This window comes from Nomascus leucogenys, chromosome 10, assembly GCF_006542625.1.
Source record: "Nomascus leucogenys isolate Asia chromosome 10, Asia_NLE_v1, whole genome shotgun sequence".
Classification (NCBI taxonomy): Eukaryota; Metazoa; Chordata; class Mammalia; order Primates; family Hylobatidae; genus Nomascus; species Nomascus leucogenys.
Window position 1 is genome coordinate 47,039,652 of NC_044390.1, and position 21,538 is coordinate 47,061,189.

Here is a 21,538-nt window from a genome sequence, read left to right on the forward strand (position 1 = left end):
AGCCAGGCCCAGTCTGCCACCGCCCTGGCCCTGCCCCTCCCGCCGTGCGGGCCCCTAAGAGCCCCTCTGCATTGCCAGGCCCCGCCCCTCACCGCCCTGACACCGCCTTTTGCGGTGCGGGCCCCTCAGAGCCCAGCGCAAGGCCCAGCCCCGCCCCTGCCTCTCCGGCCCCGCCCCTACCTCTCCGGCCCGGCCCCGCTCCTTAGCGGCGCGCGCCCGGATGTGCTTCCGCGCCCGCCGGAGCGAGCTCCCGCGCGCTGGCAGCGCGGACACAGCGGAGTGGCTGGGCCAAGCCCGCCCAAGGAGGCCGTGGCCTGCTCCAGTCTCCCGGGGGGGGGGGTCGTCGGGGCGACGTGAGGCCGGGCTCGGGCCCCCAATCCCGAGCATCCGCCTTGGCCAGGCTGCAGACGCGCGGCCCCGGAGACGCGGGGCGGGGCAAGGCGGGGCGGGGAGGGGCGGGGCAGCGCATCACGTGGGTAAACACGGCGCACGTGGAGCGCAGCCTGAGCGCTAGGGCGGCGCGGCAGTGCCAGCACTCGAGCCCAGGCTGTGCGGATCCCAGGCTCTGGGGAGCCGGTGAGGCGTGGGCGCAGGCCAGGGTCCGCGTTGGCCCAGCTGAGCCTCAGTTCATTATGTTAAAACGTTAATAGGCCAGCGCTGTGGGAGGCCACGGCAGGAGGATCGCTGCAGGCCAGGGGTTCGAGACCAGCCTGAGCAACACAGGAGACCTCATTGGTACAAAAAATAATAAAAAATTTTGCTGGTTGTGGTGGTGCCCGCCTGTAATCCCAGCCACTTGGGAGGCCGTGGTGGGAGGATCGCTTGAGCTTGGGAGTTCGAAGCTGCAGTGAGCGCTGATCGCACCACTGCACTGCAGCCTGGGTGACAGAGACCTTGTCTCCAAAACAATACATAAAAAAATAAAACCAAACTAGCCATGCAAACGCTGACGTTGGCTCAGCCTGCCAGGCCCTGCCCAAGGGAACATGATAACCCTGTCACGTGGGCACCATCCCATTTCACAGAAGGGGAAAGTGGAGGCCAAAGCGGTTAAGAAACTTGCCCAAAGCACTTGGCTGGAAACCGGTGCAACGCAGGTCCGACCTTTTGCAGCAGGGCCCCTTCGTGCTTTGGCCTCGGCCTGCATGACAGGGGCACTGGCCGTCAGTGGACGCTGGGGGTCAGCTCCTGGCGTCCTGTCCCCGCCCCTCAGGGCCGGCCTGGCCTGGTACGCTCGACCGGGCTGGTTTCCCCGTTTGTGCAATGGAGTAGCAGAGGTGGCGCCTCCAGAGGAGGCTCAGAGGCGGCCCTCCCCAAATCGTGGCGATAGCTTCCGCCGGGCGTGGTGAGAATGGAACTGGCCGGGGCCTCGGGCCACAAGTTGCTGCTCACCGGACTGCCGCCCCCCTCCTCCGGGGCCCCCCTGTCTCCTCCCAGAGCCAGGGGGTGGGCAGAGCCCCGTGCAGGGAAGGCGTCTAGAGCACGCGTGGGCTCCTTCCAGGAGCTGGAGCTGACTTCTACCCAGGCCGGCCTCCCTCCTGTCCCCTCCTCCTCTTCCTCTCCCTTTTCCTCCTCCTCCTCTGCCCATGCCGCGTGACCGGGAGGCGCCGCATTCAGAGTCGGCCCCAGCCTGGGGCCAGCCAAGCTGTCAGCCCGGACTGGCGGCGGAGGAGGCCTGGGAGGGGCCCCGGGGAGGGGGCAGAAGTGCTCAGAATTCCTAGGAAGCGCTTGTCCCGACAGAAGAGCTAAGCTGCCGAGCTTTAGGGGGGCAACGCATGCCCTATGCAGGCCTATGTGGCCAGGGCCAGAAACCCCAAAAGCTGATGACTGGGCCCCAACCCTCAGCTGGATTTTGGGGGTCCTATGAGCTGGTTAATGAGAAGTCCTATCAACCAGCCCCCGGCTTCTCATGCAGTGTCTTGTCACAGGCCCTGAAGCCAGGCCCCATGTGGGACCTTGCGCAAGTTGCGGGACCTCGGGCAAGTTGCAGGACCTCCCTGTTTCTCAGTTTCCTCTTCTCTAAAATGGGGCCAGTGATCATTCCCACCCCATAGGATTGTGAGAAAATGAAATGACTAAACAGGAGTAAAGCCAGGGCGGCAGTGCCCTGCGGTGTGGATGAGCACTCACTGCTGAAGAACAGCCCTGTGTGGCCTGAAGGGCACACTTTCCTGCTGTCTGCATCCAAGCCCCACCCGACCCCAGTTATTCCCTCAAGGTTAGTTTCATGGATGTTTCCACGCAGTCTCCTTCAAACAGCGTCTTGCCCGGTGCACTCACTGAGACACATCAGAGCAGCGACATAGGCCTGGGTGGGGGCCTGGAAGCTGAGCTCCCCAGCTGGCCCCCTCCCAGTTCACGTACCCCCTGGCCAGCCTCAGCATGCCCTTCTCTGATAATGCCCGTTTTCTCCCCTCCACCCCCAGCCCAGGACCAAGAGCCAAACAAGTTTGGCCACACTTGTCCTTTATTCCACTACAAGAGGGCAACTCTACCCTGAATGGGTTTGTGGGTGGCAGACAGAGGCTTTGTGCATGAGAAGCCCAGACCTGGGGCTTTCGCTAGTGAAGACCTTCCTGGTCTCTGTTTTTTTCTCTCCAGGGTCAGGGTGAAGGATGGACCTTACGGTGTTGGTTTAAGGAAGAGGAAAATGGAAATCCAAACACAGGGAGATCTAAGAGATATCAGAGAGGGAAACTAGGGGCCTTAGGGGTGAGGCAGACCTCAACTGCGAACAGTCCCCAGGGGGCTGCTCCCACCCCTGAGGCCAGGTGGCAGGCAGGCTTCCCCACACGGTCATGCGGAACCTTCCCCGTATCCCGGGCCTGGCACAGAGGCCAGCACGCTGGAATTAGAGACGCTGAGGGGATGAATGACAGTGGCCACACAACTGCAGCAAGAAGAATCCTGCTGTTGGAAGCAGGATTTTTGCAGCTGTTCCAGAGCACACTCCCATCTCTGCAGTCACCCATGCTTTGGGAGGGTCTTTGTTGTTTCTGTACTTGCTGCTTTTGCCAGCCCAGCATCCCTTCCCCTTTTCTGCAGAGCCAGGTAGTTCAGATGGACCGATTCCAACTCTGCCCCAGAGACTGACACCTGACACATGCCTGGCTAATCACAGCACTGCATTCCTCTGGCCACAGTGATTAGAGAAGGGATGGGCATGTGACCCAAGCTGGACCAATGAGAAGCATCCCCAGGACTTTTGCTGGAGATTCTGGGTAGGAGGTACTTGCTGGGAGGAATATCTGCCTGGAGACACTGTTCTCCACTGGCAAATGCCACGTGGAGAACAAAGTCGGCACAGTCAGCTTTCAGAGCTGAGGCAAGGATTCCTGAGGACAGCAATGTAAACACCCTGATCCAGCCATGCCTGAGGCTAGATAGGCCCCTGGGCCATTCGTTTGAATCCATACATTCATATGAATCCATGAATTCCTTGTTTTATCCTGGCACTTTGAGTTGTCTTTTCCTTGCAGCTGAACATCTTATCTCATCTGACCCTCTAGTAGAGCAAAGACTTTAGCCACCATTTCTGGATGAGCCTTGGTGGCTCCAGGTCAGATGGCTCATCAAAGGTGAAACCTACCTGCGGGTAAGTGGCTCCCGCAATGTCGCCAGCTGCAGGTCCCTGTCTCTGGCCTCTCCCTTGGCCTCCTGCTCTGGCATTCCTGAGCAGTGAGTCTGTGGCCACCCAGCTCACAGATGGCCTTGGCTGTGTGTTCCCTGAGCCTGCGCTCTCTGGGTCTGTCTCATCCATAACTATATCCCCAGGGCCTGGATATCCCGAGAGGTTCTCCGCAAATATGAGTGGAGAGAATTCTGTGGCTGGTCAAGGTTTGGGGGATTCAAAAAAAAATCAGGAGCACACGCCTGTAACCCCAGCATTTTGGGAGGCCAAGGTGGCAGAATTGCTTCAGCCAGGAGTTCAGGATCAGCCTGGGCAACACAGAAAATCAGTCCTTCTGATGCATCTGATTGGGGAAAAAAAAGCAAAAAATCAGAAACTCCTAGACCTTCATCTCCCACTCTGCCGCCTGCACTTGGCGTGCACTGGCTGGCCCTTAGCGCAGCAGCCCCTCATCCCCCACCTCTGCTGACCACCTTACGTGAGACCTTCCTCCAACACTGCAACCCCTTCCCTGGGCCAGCTGTCTTATGGATGACAACATGGCCAATCTTGAGTGGGGGATGAATTTTCACACTCTCTCCCCTCTGGGTCTTTCTCTCCCACTCAAAAGGCTCAGGCATTCCAGACACTTCCCAGAACACACTCAGAGGGGCCACGGCCGCTCCCCAACAGCACGCCAGAAGGGGCGAGTGCAAGTGTACAGGAGGAGACAGGTTGCTGCTGGAACTCAGACTGCATGCCTCCTGAAATGTGCAGCCAGCACATCTGCCCAGAGAAAAAAGGAGGCCCAGAATTGCAAGCTTTATTTTTACTTTTTGATGCGAGGGGCCATCTGTGCAGGTTGGAGCTTGTTTGGAGGAAGCCAGGATTTGTCAATGAAATTCAAATGCAGGATTACTTTGCAGGCTGTCACGTCGAGACTTCTTCCAGGAGCTGGGGTGGCAGTGCTGATAATTTCTATAGCAGCAGAGTGTGCCAGTTTCCAGCAGCTGTTCGGGGTGAATGTGCATGTGGAGCCTTCCACCAGAGCATCGCTACTCGCCTCGGCAACTCTACCCAGTGCTGAATCCACCAAGGATGCCAGGAGGGGCCTCGACCACCAGCTGTGCAAATCAGCCCCTAGTGCCTGGGAGGAGGTGGTCTGGAGGGCAGAAAGGCCAGTGGGGGCTGAGGAGAAGAAGGAAGAGAAGAAGGTTGGCAGGGTGGGAGATGGGGATAGGGGGGACTCTGACAACCTCTGTTGTCTCCATCGGTTCCCACCAAACCATCTCAATCAACACACAGTTGCAGACTCATCCTGGGTATCTGCCTGTGACCCCCACCTTTAATTTCAGGTCATCCTCAAGCCCCCTGCATGGAAATTCCAGAACTGCCTGAGTTGCAGGTGGAGGTGGCTGAGTTGGGACCCCATTAGGACATTTTTTTTTTCTTTGAGACAGAGTATCACTCTGTCATCCAGGCTGGAGTGCAGTGGCACGATCTCAGCTTACTGCAACATTCCACCTCCCAGATTCAAGCGATTCTCCTGCCTCAGCCTCCCAAGTAGCTAGGACTACAGGCGTGTGCCGCCATGCCCAGTTAATTTTTGTATTTTTAGTAGAGACGGGGTTTCACCATGTTGGCCAGCCTAGTCTCGAACTCCTGGCCTCAAGTGATCCACCCACCTTGGCCTACCAAAGTGCTGGGATTACAGGCATGAGCCACTGCACCCAGCCTTATCTAGGTCATTTCACAAACCAGGAAAGGTCATCCCAACCCCATTCTGAAAGCGCCTTTTGGTGAAATCTAGGTGCGGAGGCTGCACAGAGCCCAGACTTTAGCGGCTGTTTGAAGCTCACATGCTAATGATGTTTGTATCCAAATAATAACAAATGTCAGGTGTATGCACCTGTCCCTCTCATTTGTATATTGCCTGAATGCTTTTCTCAGTGCCTCTTTCCTGGGCCAGATGTGCAGCTGCCACCTGTTCTGGGGTGGCACGGAGGAGGAGGAGGAAATGATACTGAGGTTTAGCACACTTAAGTTTGGAAACTGTTCGATGCCATCCCTGACAGTTCACCCTAGGATCTGGGGGTGGAGGGTGATGACAGAAGCGGGCAAATAATCTGTGAGTCTTTCAGCTATCGCTGTGTGCCCCACGATACACATACCCTTTTCTAACGTATGCCAAACAATGAAATCTAATCATAATAGATAAGGATTGTAGGAAGAAAGCAATCTAGAACCGATTCTTTCTTTTCTTTCTTCAGAAAGAACCCTTAGGTGAGAAATGTGATTTGAGGTGCACCAAGAGGGGTCCTCAGTTTCTAAACACTGCCCCATAGACCCCCAATACACACATACCCTGCCTCTACCTCCACCTAAAGAGAGGACTCAATACTGAGGTCAGAGCTCCTCTATGTGGGATTATAGCAAAGAACGCAGGAGAGGGAACGGTGGCTGGGGACACAGCAGATGGGCACTGCCAGGCAGGGCTGCTGTGGGCATTGCCAGGGAGAGCCAGGATGCAAAAATGACAGTGAGGGGGCCCCGGCAAGGGCTTCTAGGGCTTTGCTGATCTCCAGGCTCATGTGAGGGCTGACTAGCTTGGGCAGACAGACCTTTTTCCTTTTTTCCCCCCAACAGAAACAAAAGGATAAAATCATTGGCATCACTGCTGGGCATGGTGGCTCATGCTTATAATCCCTACACTTTGGGAGGCTGAGGCAGGTGAATCACCTGAGGTCAAGGAGTTCGAGACCAGCCTGGCCAACGTGGTGAAACCCTGTCTCTACTAAAAATACAAAAATTAGCTGGGTGTGATGGTGGCTGCCTGTAATCCCAGCTACTCAGGAGGCTGAGACACGAGAATCACTTGAACCCGGGAGGCGGAGGTTGCAATGAGCTGAGATCATGCCACTGCACTGCAGCCTCGACGACAGACCAAGACCCTGTCTCACAAAAAAAAAAAAAAAAAAAAAAGGAGAAAGAAAAAAAGAAATCATTGGCATCAATTGGGCTTATTCAGTGTAGATTACTGACATGTTATTGGTTTGAAGATAGAAGAAATATAATTAATAAAAGCCACCCAGCCTGCCTTTTGTGCTTCCGTGAATTCCTTATTGACGTCTGCATCTATCTCAAGCCGCAGATGAGCCATCCTTTTCAGCTGCCCTGGATAGCGCGGAGATGAACAGGGTGGAAGAATCACTCCCGGGATCTGTACACTCATCTTCTGCAGCTGCAATTTTTCTTCTGCAGTCTCAGTTTTCTCCATCACAGTGGTGGAATCAGAGAGGGGGTTTCCTGGGAGCACAGTGCAGGGTTCCCTTCAAGGAAGAGCAAAGTCCGCCCCAGTGCTGGAAACTTTTCTGGGAGGCCTGAGGGCCTTCCCACCTCGGATCTCTCTCTCCAGGGCCACCGGACAACCAGTTACCTTTCAGGCGCCAGGCTTTGATGGGTGTGGGAGAACTATTTCCAGGCAGCAGCCCTGGAATCACACCTGCCTCACCTCTGGCCTTGATGTGCCTTAGAGGGACTGAGGGCCGAAGGTCACCTCAGGGATCACCAGGAGACCTAGGGGATAGAGGTAAGGTGTGGGGTGGAGGCTGCAGGCTTCTCTCTGACCCTGGCAGCCTCTTGCCCACCTGCTTGCTAGTTTGACTTCGGTCCTGCCCACTGTCTCTCTCACACCCACCCACCCTGACATCTAGAGAAATGAAACCTCCTTTGCATGACAGGAAGCAGGGGAGTTCCCTGAAGTATGACTGCAAACCTGAAAACATCCCCAAACTAGTCTTCCATCACCACCTGGAAGACACGAGTTGGAAGAGAAACAGAAAGCAACTTTTTTTTTTTTTTTGAGACGGAGTCTTACTCTGTCGCCAGGCTGGAGTGCAGTGGTGAGATCTCAGCTCACTGCAACCTCTGACTTCCTGGGTTCAAGTGATTCTCCTGCCTCAGCCTCCCGAGTTGCTGGATTACAGGCACGCACCACCATGCCCAGATAATTTTTGTATTTTTAGTAGAGACGGGGTTTCACCGTGTTGGCCAGGATGGTCTCCATCTCCTGACCTCGTGATCCGCCCGCCTCGGCCTCCCAAAGTGCTGGGATTACAGATGTCAGCCTTGGCGCCTTGGCCAGAAAGCAACTTTTAACCCCCAAGACGCTGGCCTTGCTCTCAGGGTTGCTGGCCAGAGGGTTGCAGCCCCACTGGGCAGATGAGGAAACTGAGGCCCATAGTAGGTAAGTGACAAGCTGAAAGCCCCACAGGACCTTGGGGTCAGAGCTGAGACTCCTATAAATCCAGGAATCTCAAACTCAAGTGCCTATGGGAGCCAGGCCCATAGAAGAAGATGTCTTTGGACACCAAGACATTTTTGTATTGAATGTTAAACATGTTCAAGTAGTCTGCACTTCTAGAAGAAATGTTCCCTCTCTGCCATTCTTCTTGAAACACTCCGCCTTCTTATCTACACAGTTTTCTCACTTTTGTTTTTGTTTTGTTTTGTTTTTTTAAAGAGACGGGGTCTTGCTATGTCACCTAGGCTGGTCTCGAACTCCTGGACTCTAATGATCCGCCCTCCTTGGCCTACCAAAGTGCTGGGATTACAGACATGAGTCATCATGCCCGGCTAATTTTTTAATTTTTTTTTTTGTAGAGACAGGGTCTCACTATGTTGTCCAGGCTGGTCTTGAACTCCTGTCCTCAAGTGATCCTCCTGCATCAGCCTCCCAAAGTGCTGGGATTACAGATGTGGGCCACTGCACTCAAAGCTGTTTTCTCACTTTTGATAGTCACAGTTACAAGAAATATTTGTCTACTCCAAGAAGATGTGCAGCGCGTTTGTGAAGATAAACAGCAATGGAGCCTGAGACCCTAGCGTAGGGTGTGGTAGAGGTGGTGAGGATTCTGGTATATTGCAGACCACATGCCCTGCCTGCAGGGCTGCCCAGAGCTGGGGAGCTGTATCTGAATGTGAACTTTCCAGGTTTTCAATATTGCCTCAAGTGTTTTGAAATGACTCGGCAGCCCCAGCACAACCACACCTCACCTGCAGGCCCCAACGTGCAGCCTCTACGTTAGCCCTGAATGCTGGGGCGAATCCCCCACAGCTTAGAAGAGGGATGGAGGATGCAGAACTTCAAAGGCAACACTTCCGACTGGGTGTGGTGGCTCATACCTGTAATCCCAGCACTTTGGGAGGCTGAGGCAGGAGGATCATTTGAGGCCAGGAGTTCGAGACCAGCCTGGGCAACATAGTGAGGGCCCATCTCTACCAACAAATAAATAAATAAATAAATAAGAGATATGTAAAAAATAAAATAAATAAACTTTTTTTTTTTTTTAAGAAAGAGGGAATGCTTCAGACCAAGTAACTATCTTACAGAGCTAGGATGTTCATTACTTGTCTATAGCAAGAGATAACTCAGGGGCTTAGCAAGAGGAGCACAGAGAGCTTTCTGGATGACTCAGGCTGTGACTGCTGGAACATACTAACTTTGGATTTTTTTTTTTTCTTTTAAAAAAGGGACAGTATCCCAAGGATGGTTCATCACAGTCCTGCCCCAAAGTAGAGGGGATGGATTTGTCTGTGTGTCTGATGGTGCATTGGAGACTGGGCTGTTGGATGCCATGCCCCCGGCAACCCCCCCCAGGATTTCCATGGTGTATGGCACCTTTGCTCAAAAAAGGACTAGAACCTGGACAGGGGCTTGATTAATTTCTGTTAATGTCTCGCTTTCTAATCTTATGCAATCTTTTGGTCTTTTGCAAGTAGAAGATAGTCTATAGTCTCCTGGGCACGAAAATGTAAGAAAGTGGCTATAAACGTAAGAATCCATCCATCCGTCCATTCGTCCATCAATTCATCCATCTGTCTGTCTGTCCATCCATCTGTGCGTCCATCCATGCGTCCATGCATCCATGGAGCAGATATTTAATGAGCAGCTCTTTTGTGCCAGGAAGGCAATGGAATCAATTGGCAAGTCATCACTGAGAAATAACAACGGAAAAGGAGTGAGTTTGTATGTGCGTATGCATTTTAAACTACTTAGTGACGATATAACTGAATGAAACCGCCCTGTAGAAAAACAGCAAATATTTGCATTCACTCATGTGTTAGCGTGTGCGTTGAAAAGAATTCTGGAGCAATGTACACTGTTTTAACACTCAAACTCTTAAGAATGGCATCTCTGGGGAATCGTCAATTTCTATGTTGTACGTGTTTGTAGTATTCTGATTTATTATAACAAACAAGCTTTACTTTCATAGCCAGAGAAAAACCAATAAAGTTAAATACTAGCAATTTTAATGGGAAGAGAAGTTGACAATACCGGGTACTGGAGCAAGGGTGGAGAGGCAGGAGCTCTCACACTCCCTGGCTGGAAGCGGAGATTGGTGCAGTTTGAGGAAGTCACTGACCACATCTAGTTAAGGTGCTCAGGCACACGCCCTTTGACGTGGCAATCCTACATCTAGGAATGTGCCCTAAAGGAATCCAGGTAAGTGGCACCAATGTGCACAAGATGCCAATTGCAACACCGTTTGTCATGGTGAAAAAATCAGAAACCTACTTGTAGACCAGGGTGGCAGGGAGCATATCTATTGTGGAACATTCACACAGGGGAAAATTCTACCACCATTTCAGAAGAATAAACTCAGCCCTACATGGATCAACATAGGTAAATCTTGAAAATAACACTGAGGCCAGGCACGCTGGCTCACGCCTGTAATCCCAGCATTTTGGGAGACTGAGGCAAGCAGATCACCTGAGGTAAAGAGTTCGAGACCAGCCTGGCCAACATAGTGAAACCCCGTCTCTACTAAAAATACAAAAATTAGCTGGGCATGGTCATGGGCGCCTGTAATCCCAGCTACTCAGGAGGCTGAGGCAGGAGAATCACTTGAACCTGGGAGGTGGAGGTTGCAATGAGCTGAGACTGCGCCCCTGCACTCCAGCCTCGGCAACAGGGCGAGACTCCACGTCAAAAAAAAAGAAAAGAAAAGAAAAGAAAATAACATTGAAAGAAAATAGCAAGTGATATTGTGATATGTATTGTGATATGTAAAGTTTGATTCCACTTAGGTATTTTCTTTTTCGTCTTTTACTGTTTTTTTTTTTTGAGACAGAGTCTCACCCTGTCACCCAGACTGGAGTGCAGTGGCACGATCTCGGCTCTCTTCAACCTCCACCTCCCAGGTTCAAGCAATTCTCCTGCCTTAGCCTCCCGAGTAGCTGGGATCACAGGCAAGTGCCACCACGCCCAGCTAATTTTTGTATTTTTAGTAGAGATGGGGTTTCACTATGTTGGTCAGGCTGGTCTCGAACTCCTGACCTCGTGATTCACCCACCTCGGCCTCCCAAAGTGCTGGGATTACAGGTGTGAGCCACCACGCCCGGCCTCTTTTTCTGATTTTTTTTTTTTTTTTTTGAGAAGGAGTCTCGCTCTTTCACCCAGGCTGGAGTGCAGTGGCGTGATCTCGGCTCACTGCAGGGTCCGCCCCAGGGGTTCACGCCATTCTCTTGCCTCAGCCTCCCGCGTAGCTGGGACTACAGGCGCCCGCCACCTTGCCCGGCTAATTTTTTGTATTTTTAGTAGAGACGGGGTTTCACTGTGTCAGCCAGGATGGTCTTGATCTCCTGACCTCGTGATCCGCCCCCCTCAGCCTCCCAAAGTGCTGGGATTACAGGGGTGAGCCACCACGCCCGGCCTCTGATTTTTTACTATTTGTTTTTTTTCCTTCCACCAAATGTAGGTAATTTTTTAAACACCCAAAGCAGTGTTTGCTATAAGTCTATTTATAGCTTCTGGATCCAAAAATAAGTGGTAAAAATCTAAAAATATGTGTGGGCATCATATACATCCACCTTGGGGAGTTGTTTCAGCTGAGGAGGAACATGAGGGGACCTTCATCTATGTCTACAATATTGTATTTCCTTTTTTAGTTTTTTTCTTTTGACAAACTGCTGCATACTCAAATGTTGCATTTCTTCTTTAAAACATGATATGAAGCCAAGTAGGCAAATATGGATGATTGATCCACAGCTATTCATTTGTATTATTCTTTGTACTTTAAAATTTTTGCCAACCTGGTGGCTGTGAAATGATCTCATTGTTTTATTTTGTATTTCCCTGATGACTCGAGGATTGAGTCACTTTCATGTTGATTGTGTATTGCCAGTTCCCATTTTTCGTAATAGCATGAACAATGGAAGGTGAAATAAGGAGTTTTTCTAGAAGGTGGCGAAGGGCACAGGTGGGGGTCCCCTGCAGGCAGGTGGGGGTCCCCTGCAGGCAGGTGGGTGTTCAGGTGTGCAGCCAGGGCAGGCCTTATTGGGGTACAGACCCCATGCTTACGCGACGCTGGCACAGAGGCAGTGGCAAAGTCTTCTAGGTGGTGAGGTTGCCCAGGGACAAATGTCAAGGGGGTGGCGGTGGCCGGGATGAATCTGTGGCTCCTCCACCTTATGCTGGAGCAGAGAGGAGCTGCCTGGGAGGGATGATGCTTGGTGCGTGGGGGTCGGTGGGGGGGCGCTGGCACTGAAGTTTCCAGAGGGAAGGAGGGGTCAGCAGAGCAAAGTGTGGCAGAGGTGCCTTGGGAGAGGACGGCGGACGCATACTGTGAGATTTGTCCCACAGAGGTCTTAGGTGGCCTTGTTGAGGGCACTGTGTGATGTGGGGATGCCAATTGGAGAGGGTCCAAGAGGGAGTGACAGTGAGTGTAGATGACCCTTTCAAAGGGGCTGCCCAGGAAAAGAAGTGGCGGCTGGGTGCGGTGGCTCACACCATAATACCAACACTTTGGGAGGCTGAGGCGGGCAGATCACTTAACGTCAGGAGTTCGAGACCAGCCTGACCAACATGATGAAACTCCGTCTCTACTAAAAATACAAAAATTAGCTGGGCGCGGTGGTGTATGCCTATAGTCCCAGCTACGTGGGGGAGAATGTCTTCAACCCGGGAGGTGGAGGTTGGAGTGAGCCGAGATCATGCCACTGCACTCCAGCCTGGGTGACAGAGTGAGACTCCATCTCAAAAAAAAAAAAAAAAAAAAAAAAAGAAGGAAGAGAAGTTGGGAGAGGGAGGGGGGTGGAAGCCTGGAGAAGACACAGGGGCGGGCCCAAGGGGAGAGGCTAAGGAGGCTAAGGGCTCGCTTGCACAAGCTCCCAGGCATTCCTGGAGTCCTCACTGCTGTGTGCTGGGCTGCGCAAGGCACACAGGGCAGCCGGTAAGTCCCCACCTCAATGCCTTCTCTACCAGGGCTGTCTGTAGGGCTAGAACACGTCCTCAATGCTAAACTCAGCTGGGCACAGTGGCTCACACCTGTAGCCACAGCACTTTGGGAGGCCAAGGCGGGAGGACCACTTGAGGCCAGGAGTTCAAGGCCAGCCTGGGCAACATAGTGAGATTCCCCCATCTCTACAAAAAAAACTTAAAACTAGTCGGGCATGGTGGTGTGCACCTGTAGTCCCAGCTACTCTGGAAGCTGAGGCGGGAGGATCTCTTAGGTCTAGGAGGTCAAGGCTGCAGTGAGCTATGATTGTGCCACGGAACTCCAACCTGATGACAGAGCAAGACCCTGTCTCTTAAAAAAAGAAAATACTTGGCCAGGCATGGTGGCTTATGCCTGTAATCCCATCACTTTGGGAGGCTGAGGTGGGCGAATCACCTAAGGTCAGGAGTTCGAGACCAGCCTGGCTAACATGGCGAAACCCCATCTCTATTAAAAATACAAAAATTGCCGGGCACGGTGGCTCACACCTGTAATCCCAGCGCTTTGGGAGGCCCAGGCGGGCGGATCACGAAGTCAGGAGATCGAGACCATCCTGGCTAACACAGTGAAACCCTGTCTCTACTAAAAATACAAAAAATTAGACGGTCGTGGTGGCGGGCGCCTGTAGCCCCAGCTACTCGGGAGGCTGAGGCAGGAGAATCGCTTGAACCCGTGAGGCAGAGGTTGCAGTAAGCTGAGATCATGCTGCTGCACTCTAGCCTGGGAGAGAGAGTGAGACTCCGTCTCAAAAAAAAAAGAGAAGACAATGCTCAGTCCTTCACGGAACAGCCCAGCTCAGTGACTGTGAACCCAGTGGTGGCAATAAGAGGGATCAGCTGTCATTTGCTGTTTCTCTTTAATGTGCCAAGCGCTGTGCTCAACATATCTATGCATGACCTCATTTCATCTCCCCTCGGTTCCATGGGGGAAGCACTATGTTGTCATCCTCGGGTCATAGCTGGGAAACACGAAGCTTGGAGAAGTGAAGCACAGAGCCCAAGACCACTCTGGGAAGTGGCAGAGCCGGGTTCCCACATGAGGCGATTGCCTCCAGAACCCAGTGAAGAAATGACATCAGTGTGGGCCAACATCAGGGGTGCACTCCTGCAGGAAGTGGGGTCCAGCCACTGTAGGCAGAGGCCTGGGCAGGGGCACAGGGGCAGAATCACGGGGCCTGGGGAGATATGCAGGCAGCGCCATTTAGAAATGATGGTGATGCAGCTGATGTTACGAATGTCCTCATTGCCTGCCTGCTTGTCCCCCACACACTACATACTCATTTTCATTTTCTTTTTTGATATTCTGTTTGTTTGTTTGTTTGTTTGTTTGGAGATAGGGTCTCGTTCTGTTGCACAGGCTGGAGTACAGTGGTGTCATCATATCTCACTGCAGCCTCAACCCCCAGGGCTCAAGCTTCCCACCTCAACCTCCCAATAGCTGGGATTACAGATGCACACCACCATGCCCGACTTGCAGAGTCATTTTCTTACGGCTCAAAGACACATAACTCTGCACTGGTTCATCAACCTCTTCCTCCAAACCGGCTCTGAGCAAGTCACTCCTGTCTTACAAACACCGGCTTCCTGCTGCGGGGGAAACCACACCCATCTTAGTTGACGGCAAAAGCCCCTTGTGATGTATGTGGTCTTGTCAGCTCTTCACCTTTCTTCCCTATTTGTGAGGGCTTTTGTGACTGCTGGAGAGCATTCCACAGCCCCACCTCCCGAGCTTGAGTCCTGCTGCTGCTCTGCTCCTAGAGTGCCACCTTTTCATTTCATACCAGTGCCCTCCGGGGACTCCAGGGCTTCACCGGTCTCCCAGCCTCCCTTGAGCCCGTGTCTCCAGGACTGGCAGTGTACACTCAGCAGGGGCTCCATCAAGGGCCCCTCACACACCAACCCCAGGGAAGCCAGCATTTGACTTGAACCGCACTGCACAATCAGATGCCACACAACTTTTGGAATTGGCATTGATCAGGAAAATGATTTAAAAGGTGGGGGATGCTGTTTATTGAATAAAGGATAGCGTTGCCCCTCCCATGTGAGGCTCCCAGGAAAGAGTACCTGGTAAGCCTATGCAACCGAGTACATTAGAGTCTTTTGAAGTTACATTTGGAATTGGGACGAGGTAGGAAAAAAATCTATGCTCATTGGATACAGAATGCAATTGTCTGTTGGTGCAGGAACTGAAGAATCTGCAGCAAATTATATTTAAGACTCTATTGTCGCAGGCGGATTAGCTAATGCTTGATTTTAAGTATAGGCTTCTAATGCTATTACTCCTGGTTAACTCTGCCTGGCAGGTAACCTTGTGGAACAAATGACTGCATTGCTTGAATAACATATTTGATCAAACAGGACAATTCTTTCAAAAATTGAGTTCTCTGTGGCAATTTGAGACCTGTGATCAGCAAATTAGATGATTACAGCAGGGATAAAAATAGTCTTCTAACAATGTCCAAGGTATAATGTGATTTGAATTTCAAAATGTGGAACATGTGGTAGGAAAATGCACGGTTGGGTAAATATGACTAGACATTATCAGATTTGATTTCTCTTTCTAGCCCTGCTCGGAGCTAGAGCCTAATTTTGCCCGAATAAACTCCAATCTCGTTTGTGTATGAGTTAGAGGGATGGACATGTATTGGGTCCCATGCTCTGAATCTTAAAGGGCTCCATGGCTCTACCTGCCTTAGAAACTAAAAGTCAGTGTGAACCTCTGCATCATGTATTTATCCACATGGTACCAAATAACCATCATGAAAGAGTAAGCTGTCCGTGTTCCACACAGGGAAGATGGCATTGGAAAACCCTTGACTCCCACCACCTGAGGACCAGGGTTTTTTGTTGTTGTTGTTGTCAGGCACAGTGGGCAGAGAAATGACAACAACTCTGGCGAACTCTAGCAAGTAAATTCTTTTTTGGGAGACAGGGTCTCACTCTGATGCTTAGGCTGGAGTGCAGTGGCACAATCATGGCTCACTGCAGCCTCAACCTCCCAGGCTCAGGTGATTCTCCTATCTCGGCCTCCTGGGTAGCTGGTACTCCAGGCATGCGCCACCACAACCAGCTAATTTTTTTTTTTTTTTTTTTTTTTTTTTTTGAGACGGAGTCTTGCTTTGTCACTCAGGCTGGAGTAACAGTGGCACAATCTTGGCTCACTGCAACCTCTGCCTCATGGGTTCAAGTGACTCTCCTGGCCTCAGCCTCCTGAGTAGCTGGGATTACAGGTGCACGCCATCACGCCCAGCTAATTTTTGTATTTTTTTTTGTTTTTTTTGAGACGGAGTCTCGCTCTGTCACCCAGGCTGGAGTGCAGTGGCACGATCTCGGCTCACTGCAAACTCTGCCTCCCAGGTTCACGCCATTCTCCTGCCTCAGCCTCTCCGAGTAGCTGGGACTACAGGCGCCCGCCACCACGCCCGGCTAATTTTTTTGTATTTTTAGTAGAGACGGGATTTCACAGTGGCCTCGATCTCCTGACCTCGTGATCCGCCCGCCTCGGCCTCCCAAAGTGCTGGGATTACAAGCGTGAGCCACCGCGCCCGGCAACCAGCTAATTTTTAAATTTTTTGTAGAGATGGAGTTTTGCCATATTGCCCAGGCTGGTCTTGAACTCCTGGGCTCAGGCGATCTGCCCACCTTGGCCTCCCAAAGTGCTGGGACTAGAGGCATGAGCCACTGTGCCTGGCCGCAAGTGAATTCTGTGAGCTGAGGCGGGATATGAGGATATGGTCTGCTCAACCACAATTCAGTGTCTCCAGGGTTGGTGAATCGCTCGCTCTTTCTCCATCGCTAACCCAAGAGTTAGATCAAGGGGCCACATCACCTCCTTTCTCTGGTCCTTCTTGCTAACACATCTCCTCAGGACATCCGTTCACCCAAGTTGACTGAGCTGCCATTTTCACCCCAGTGTCTCTTGTGGCCTCATCTGACTTTAGCTGAATAGCAGAACATAAGCGACTTGGTCAAGGGGTATTTGCAGCCAATGAGAGAGAGGCCAAAGCACGGATTACTAGCAAGTGGAAAAAGCTCCTCTTACAAGGGAACTTTGATTTCTACTTACTAGCAGCTCCTAGGGTTCCTGAGTATAGACATGATAGATTAATATGATGTCATTTACCCATTCGGGATTTAGCCTTTATTAGCACCAATGATTAAGAGCTGCCTGTGACAACACTGCCACTTAAAAAGCTTTGACTTCCAGAAATGCAGCATTCCAACAAGTTACATATAAGGCATTCTTATTTCAGCATATTCTAGCACCCTCTGTAATACGGTGGGTTGCTAAATGACCTATGAATTAATATTTACCTCAAATGTGGTTTTTTTTGTTTTTTTGTTTTTTTTTTTTTAGATGTCACCCAGGCTGGAGTGCAGTGGCATGATCTCAGCTCACCGCAATGTCCACCTACCGGGTTCAAGCGATTCTCCTGCCTCAGCCTCCTGAGTAGCTGGGACTGCAGGCGCCCACCACCACACCTGGCTAATTTTTTGTACTTTAGTAGAAATGAGGTTTCACCACGTTGGCCAGGCTGGTCTTGATCTCCTGACTTCAAGTGATCCACCCACCTCGAACCTCCCTAAATGCTGGGATTACAGGCGTGAGCCATTGTGCCTGGCCTCAAACGTACTTTCAAATTTGCTATTACCTCAATGTGTCAAGCTCTCAAATTTATGAAACTTTGGAAATAGAAATTTTTTATTGCCATCTTTTTGCTTAGAAAATGCCAAATGTAGGCCGGGCACACTGGCTCACGCCTGTAATCCCAGCACTTTGGGAGGCCAAGGCAGGCGGATCACCTGAGGTCAGGAGTGCAAGACCAGCCTGGCCAACATGGTGAAACCCCGTCTCTACTAAAACTATAAAAATCAGCAGGGCATGGTGGTGGGTGCCTGTAGTCTCAGCTACTCGGGAGGCTAAGGCAGGAGAATCGCTTGAACCTGGGAGGCGGAGGTTGCAGTGAGCCAAGATCATGCCACTGCACTCCAGCGTGGGTGACAGAGTGAGACTCCATCTCCAAAAAAAAAAAAAAGAAAAAAAATACCAAATGTAGGCCGGGCAAGGTGGCTTACGCCTGTAATCCCAGCACTCTGGGAGGCTGAGGCAGGTGGATTACCCGAGGTCTGGAGTTTGAGACCAGCCTGGCCAACATGATGAAACCCCATCTCTACTAAAAATACAAAAAAAATTAGCCAGGCATGGTGGCAGGTGCCTGTAATCCCAGCTTCTCAGGAGGCTGAGGCAGGATAATCACTTGAACCTGGGAGGCGAAGGTTGCAGATAAGGTTTGTCTCAAGCTCCTGGCTTTAAGTGATCTGCCCAACTCAGCCTCCCAAAGTGCGGGGATTATAGGTGTGAGCCACCACGCCCAGTCAGAAACTCACTACTTTTTAAGACTAGAACATCTCTGCCTAAGGTGAAGAAATAACTTGCTAGTCCTATCATTTGACTAAATACCATTACATGTAGATTTACAAATGCATTTATTAGGATAACTGTAGTATTAAAACTTGCCAGAGGGCTGGGTGCGGTGGCTTATGCCTGTAATCCCAGCACTTTGGGAGGCCGAGGGGGTGTGGATCATGAGGTCAGGAGATCAAGACCATCCTGGCTAACACGGTGAAACCCCGTCTTTACTAAAAATACAAAAATTAGCCGGGTGTGGTGGTACGCGCCTGTAGTCCCAGCTACTCAGGAGGCTGAGGCAGGAAAATCGCTTGAACCCAGGAGGCAGAAGTTACGGTGAGCCGAAATCGCGCCATTGCCCTCCAGCCTGGGTGGAAAAGCGAGACTCCATCTCAAAAAAATAAAATAAAATAAAATAAAATAAAATAAAATAAAATAAAATAAAATAAAAATAAATAAATAAATAAAACTTGCCAGAAAAGCTGGCGCAGTGGCTCATGCCTGTAATCCCATCACTTTGGGAGGCCGAGGAGGGTGGATCACCTGAGGTCAGGAGTTTGAGACCAGCCTGGCCAACATGGAGAAACCCCGTCTCTACTAAAAATACAAAATTAGCTGGGTGTGGTGGCGCGTGCCTGTAGTCCCAGCTACTTGGGAGGCTGAGGCTGGAGAATGCCTTGAACCCGGGAGGTGGAGGCTGCAGTGAGCTGAGATTGTGCCACTGCACTCCAGCCTGGCAACAGAGTGAGACTCCGTCTCAAAAAAAAAAAAAAAAAAAAAAAAATTGCCAGAACTACATCAATGTCAAAAGTAAGGTCTCTCCAACTTCATACAAATATGGTTACAGATTTTATTCTTTTGGAGACGGAATCTTGCTCTGTCGCCCAGACTGTACTGCCATGGTGCCATCTTGGCTCACTGCATATGGTTACGAATTTCAAATGGCTGCTTTTTTCTTTAGATTTTTGCCAAATGAGATAAAATACCAAGTTGAAAATAAGCAGTATTTATTTGTTCATTCACCCTTCCTTGTATGCACTGGCACACATGATGAAGCACTGTTAGTCAAACACAAGACTCCGAAAGACCACCACTTGAAGAATGTTCAGTAAAAAGTCATGTGAGTGGCCAGATGCGGTGGCTCACGCCTACAATCCCAGCACTTTGGGAGGCCGAGGCAGGCAGATCACCTGAGTTCGGGAATTCAAGACTAGCCTGGCCAACACGGTGAAACCCCATCTCTACTAAAAATACAAAAATCAGCCGGGTGTGGTGGCGGGCACCTGTAATCCCAGCTACTTGGGAGACTGAGGTGGGAGAATCTTGAACGGGGGGGAGGTGGAGGTTGCAGTGAGCCAAGATCGTGCCACTGCACTCCAGCCTGGGTGACAGAGCAAGACTCCTTCTCAAAAAAAAAAAAAAAAAGTCGTGTGAGCAGCCAGACGTGGTGGCTCATGCCTGTAATCTCAACACTTTGGGAGGCTGAGGCGGGCGGATCACGAGGTCAGGAGTTCGAGACCAGCCTGGCCAACATGGTGAACCGCCATCTCTACTAAAAGTACATAAAAAAAAAAAAAAGTCACGTGAGCTGTACACGAGGCCTGTAAGTGGGCAGCAATCATTAGCAAGGCACTTGGTGACTCCATCAGTGCTCAGCGAAGAGGCTGCATCATGCGCTCGGCTGACATATAACTCTACCTCGCATTTTTTTCTTTTTATTTTTTTTTGAGACGGAGTTTTGCTCTTATTGCCCAGACTGGAGTGCAACCTCCGCTCACTGCAACCTCCACCTCCCGGGTTCAAGTGATTCTCCTGCCTCAGCCTCATGAGTAGCTAGGATTATAAGCATGTGCCACCACACCTGGCTAATTTTTTTTGTATTTTTAGTAGAAATGGCATTTCTCCATGTTAGTCAGGCTGGTTTTGTACTCCCAACCTCAGGTGATCCGCCCACCTCGGCCTCCCAAAGTGCTGGAATTACACGCATGAGCCACTGTGCCCGGCCTTTTTTGTTGTTGTTTTTTTAATGAGATGGAGTCTCACTCCGTCACCCAGGCTGGAGTGCAGTGGCATGATCTCGGCTCACTGCAACTGCTGCCTCCTGGTTCAAGTGATTCTCCTGCCTCAGCCACCCCAGTAGCTGGGATTACAGGTGTGTGCCACCACGCCTGGCTAATTTTTTTTTTTTTTTTTAGACAGAGTTTTGCTCTTGTTACCCAGGCTGGAGGGCAGTGGTGTGCAGTGGAGCGAGTGGAGTGCAATCTCAGCTCACTGCAACCTCTGCCTCCCAGGTTCAAGGGATTCTCCTGCCTCAGCCTCCCGAGTAGCTGGGATTATAAACATGTGCCACCACACCCAGCTAATTTTGTATTTTTAGTAGAGACGGGGTTTCTCCATGTTGGTCAGGCTGGTCTTGAACTCCCAACCTCAGGTGATCTGCCTGCCTTGGGTCCCAAAGTGCTGGGATTACAGGCCTGAACCACCATGCCCAGCCTTAATTTTTGTATTTTTACTACAGGTGGGGTTTCACCACGTTGGGCAGGCTGGTCTCCAACTCCTGACTTCAAGTGATCTGCTCAACTCAGCCTCCCAAAGTGCTAGGATTACAGGCGTGAGCCACACGCCCAGCCGCATTTTCTTCTTTTCCTTTTTTGTTTTTGAGACGGAGTCTCGCCCTGTTGCCCAGGCTGGAGTGCAGTGGCACGACCTCAGCTCACTGCAAGCTCTGCCTCGTGGATTCATGCCATTCTCCTGCCTCAGCCTCCTGAGTAGCTGGGACTACAGGCGCCCGCCACCATGCCTGGCTAATTTTTGTATTTTTAGTAGAGATGGAGTTTCACCGTGTTAGCCAGGATGGTCTCGATTTCCTGACCTTGTGATCCGCCCGCCTTGGCCTCCCTAAGTGCTAGGATTACAGGCATGAGCCACCGCGCCCGGCTGCATTTTCTTCTTAAAAGCAGTTTTAGGCTACTATGTTAAAAGTTATCCAAATAAAAATTCACTTATTCTTTAGGCTAAGATTTTGGTAAGGGCAAAAAAAAAAAAAAAAAAAAAAAGCATTAAATCATGCTAATTACTGATTCCTTATGGCCTTTAACCAGTCCTAAGAAGTTACACCTAGGAATCCTCTTCAGTGTGGACATTACCTCACCACTACTGCCACTGATGGCCAATAAACCTGGTGTGAGCAGCCACCAGTGCAGGGCGTGGTGAGACAAATACCAGGTGGACTCCTCACCTC